The following is a 3,923-nucleotide window of genomic DNA, read 5'->3' on the forward strand; positions in this document are numbered from 1 at the left end:
CCAGGGGCCCCTTTTTTTTCTTTTTTTTTTTTTTTTTTAAAGGCAGAAGCAAATGGTTCAAGGCTTTGTGGGCCATGTAAAACATTTTGATCTTTACCTTAAGAGAAGAGAGAAGACATGGACAAGTTGTAAGAAGGGGTACCACAAGATCCATCAAGACTTTAGAAAGACCATGCCGTCCGCTTTGTGGAGAAAGGATGGCAGAAGTGAAAGTGGAGAGAGGGTGGTGGGTGGCTCAGTCAGTTAAATGCCCAAATCCTGGTTTGGGCTCAGGTCAAGATCTCACAGTTCTTGGGATTGAGCCCCGCATCGGGCTATGTGCTGACAATGGGGAGCCTGCTCAGGACTCTCTCCCTCTCTCTGTGCCCCTCTCTCACTAGTGTGTTCTCTATAAAAAATAAATAAACATTAAAAAAAAAAAGTGGCAACATGGTGACTAATGTAGCGAGTACTCTGATAATGTTTCTAGGCAATGAAGAGTACCAGATGGGTGGTGGCAATGGAAATGGAAAGAAGACAGATTTGGCAGCTGGTTGACCTGGATAATAGAGAGAGGGAGGGGGGAGGGGAGGAAAAGAGCAGGGAGAAGAGAGGGAGAAAGAAATGAAGGCGATGCCTAGATTTCTAACTTGGGAAACAGTGGTACCTCAACTCAGTAGCTCAGGGAGCACCAGAGGAGCAAGCTAGGGGGACAGAACAATTCATTTGTCACCTGTTTGTATCACTAATATAAAAAAGAAGAGACCATTAAGCCGGGAAGAAAAAAACACACTATCACCAATATTTCTATACAACCTTTAATTGGAGGCATTAGCTGATGCAATTAGATAAGAAAAATAAATAAAAATTGGAAAACAATAGGTAAAATTATCTTTGTCAATGACATGTTTGTATTCTGAGAGAATCCAATTGAACCAACTGAAAAACTACCATGAACAACATTCTGTAAGGAAATGGGGTATGAAATTAACATACACAAATTAATACCTTTTATATATACAAACTACAGTCAGTTAAAACTGCATTTTTCAACATGATAACCATGAGGCTCTTTGAATTTAAATCTGAAATTGCTAAAATTGGGGCAAATGGCTGGCTCAGTCAGAAGAGATTGCAACTTTTGGTCTCAGGGTCATGAGTTCAAGCCCCACACTGGGTGTAGAGATTACTAAAATAAAACAAACTTAAAAAAATAAAAATTGGAGCACCTGGGTGGCTCAGTCAGTTAAGCATCCAACTTTGACTCAGGTCATTATCTTACGGTTCATGAATTCATGCCCCACATCTGCACTGTCTGTGCAGAGTCTGCTTAGGAGTCTCCCACTTCTCTCCATCTCTCTCTGCCCTTCTCTCTCTCTGTCTCTTTCTCAAAATTAATCTTAAAAAAAAAAAACGTAAAAAAATAAATAACAAATAAAATAAAAAAATAGCTAAAGTTAAGTAAAACTTAAAATTCAGTTTCTTGAGGCAGCTGGGCAGCTCAGTTAGTTAAGTGGTTAACTCCTGGCTTTGGCTCAGGTCATGATTTCAGTTTGTGAGTTCAAGCCCTCAGTCCTGGGATTCTCTCTCTGCTCCTGACCCCCTTGCTCGTGCTCGCTCTCTCTCTCTCTCTCTCTCAAAAAAAAAATCTTAAAAAATATTTAAAATTCAGTTTCTTAATCATACTAGTCACACTTCAAGTTCTCAATGGCCACATGTGATTTGTGGCTATTGTGTTAGTGTAGTTATAGAACAAATCCATCATTACAGAGAGTTCTGTTGTTCAGTGCTGAGTTAGAAGATACAGGAAAGAGAAGACCATATTTATGAGAGCAATGAAATGCCTAGGAATGAATAGGAAAGAAACGGTTCTTTGTCAAACCACATGACCTAGTTTGCGGTCACAAGCCCCCTGTCTGGACCTCTGTATTACAAGAACAGCCAAAGAAGCATCTCTTTGCAAGTCTTCCTTGACTCTTCCAGGCTCCTCTTGGACAACATACAGTTGATTCTCATTATTTGAAGATTCTGTATTTGCAAATTTGCCTACTTGCTAAAACTTGTTTGTAACCCCAGGGAGGGAGGCAGGAGAGAGAGGCGAGAAGAAGCAGCAATGACAGAGAAAGAGAGCCAGGAAAGGTTGAGGTCGGAGTGTTTTGGCTTAGATCCAGGCCTTCTCCTTTTTCCTCCAGGGCAGCTGGGCAGAGTTGGGTGATGCTCACATCTCCAGGGCAATCAAGGAAGTCCCTGATTGCTAGGGCCAAAGGACCTTTCCGGGGTGAGGCCCAAGCGCTAAAAAGGCTAAGCCCAGAGTGAGTTCTGATTGCTCATTATCCAGGAAATTGCCTTCTGTCTGGCAGAGAGCCTACTGAAAACCAGCCTAGGTGGGTGTACTGGATCCTTACCCCGAGGTGATCTAACCTGCGCTGGATAGTTGTGAGGGAGTCTGGGATGTCCTGCAGGTGACTTCAGGCCAGAGAAGCAGGGAGGGGGTAGTTTCTTGGGTCAGTGACTGTTAACTGGGGCAGTAACCGTAACTGTTAACTTTCATGGTAGTTTAAGAGACGAGGAATGAGGCCTGGAATCTCTCTGACTCCTGATTCCCACTGTGGTCATAGCGGCCACTCATCCCAGTGCCTTCCCCTCTTGGACCGCTGTGCAGCCTCAAAGGATGCAGATCTGTACTGGGGAAGGCAGGGGAAACACCCAGCCTGGCCCCCAGGCTCAGAGATGCCAAAGGAGTTGCACAACATCACACAGGCCTCCAGAGCAGAAGCAAGATGTGATTATTGGGTGGGGGGAGGGGAGAGTTTTACTTTACCCTTCAAGGTTCTTCTGGCTGGTCTCCGAATTAAATTGGCATGAGACAGATTAGCAGGAGAAAACTAAATTTAATTCATACCTATAGGAACTCATAGAAATGTGAATCTCAGGGAAGTGACCAAAGTAGGAAGCTTTTATACCTTTTAGGCAAAGAAACATAAATCTACGAAGAATTGACAGGACAAAGAAAACCTTCTGTTTGGGAGCTTCAATTAGTAAGGAATTCTAAACAAAATGTGGGCTGAGTCGTGAATTAGTAAAAGTAACAAGGTGTGTTTATAGAGCCTGTGGCCCCGAATTCCCTTTTCTGGTGATAAGGATGTCTCTTTACCTCCTGGTGATCTTTCACATAGATTTATTTCCTGCTTTCAAGGGTACAAAGGAGGGTCAGAGTGTCCTTTTTGCACTGGCTGTTTCCTAAGTAACTTTAATTCAAAATAATCAGTATGCCAAAGTGGCATATTTTAGAGCAAGCCTGCCCTGAAAGCCATCAGAATTGAGCTTTCGCTCCCAGCTCAGAGTTATTTTTGCTTTCCCACCAAATTGTCAGTTTCTTAAGGACCAACACTCTTGTCCTGTGTCCTTGCCTGCCCTTTCATTTTCCCCAGGGCCCAGACTCAGAGCTGGTTCCTCAGCCGTCTAGGGCTGCCAACAGATGGACATGGTCATCTCGGTTAACAGAAGTGGCATCACAGTGTGTGAGAGGAGCTGTGCCACCCACTGCCATTTCTTTTTTTTTTTTTTAATGTTTATTTCTGAGAGAGAGAGAGAGAGAGAGAGAGACAGTGTGAGCAGGCGAGGGTCAGAGAGAAAGGGAAATACAGAATCTGAAATAGGATCCAGGCTCTGGGCTGGTAGTCAGCACAGAGCCCAACGCAGGGCTCGAACCCATGAACCATGAGATCATGTCCTGAGCTGAAGTCAGAGGCTGAACCGACTGAGCCACCCAGGCGCCCCTGCCGTTTCTTTTTAAAAATTTTTAATGTTTATTTATTTGTGTGTGTGTGTGTGAGAGAAAGAGACAGATCATGAGCAGGAGAGGGGCAGAGAGAGAGGGAGACACAGAAGCTGAAGCACGTTCCAACCAGGCTCTGGGCTGTCAGCACAGAGCCTGATGTGGG

General features: G+C 44.0%; 1 protein-coding gene across 1 annotated transcript in view; it reads left to right on the forward strand.

The window, feature by feature from the left end:
• Window positions 1-376, forward strand: part of MFSD2A (MFSD2 lysolipid transporter A, lysophospholipid) — a 15,221-nt gene extending 14,845 nt beyond the window's left edge. Inside the window, exon 15 of the transcript XR_013332088.1 lies at window positions 43-376. The gene's annotated coding sequence lies outside the window, so the exon portion shown is untranslated. The remainder of the gene's footprint in view (window positions 1-42) is intronic.
• The last annotated feature ends 3,547 nt before the right edge of the window (window positions 377-3,923 follow it).

Source organism: Crocuta crocuta, unplaced genomic scaffold, assembly GCF_008692635.1.
Source record: "Crocuta crocuta isolate KB4526 unplaced genomic scaffold, BGI_CrCroc_1.0 scaffold367, whole genome shotgun sequence".
Lineage (NCBI taxonomy): Eukaryota > Metazoa > Chordata > Mammalia > Carnivora > Hyaenidae > Crocuta > Crocuta crocuta.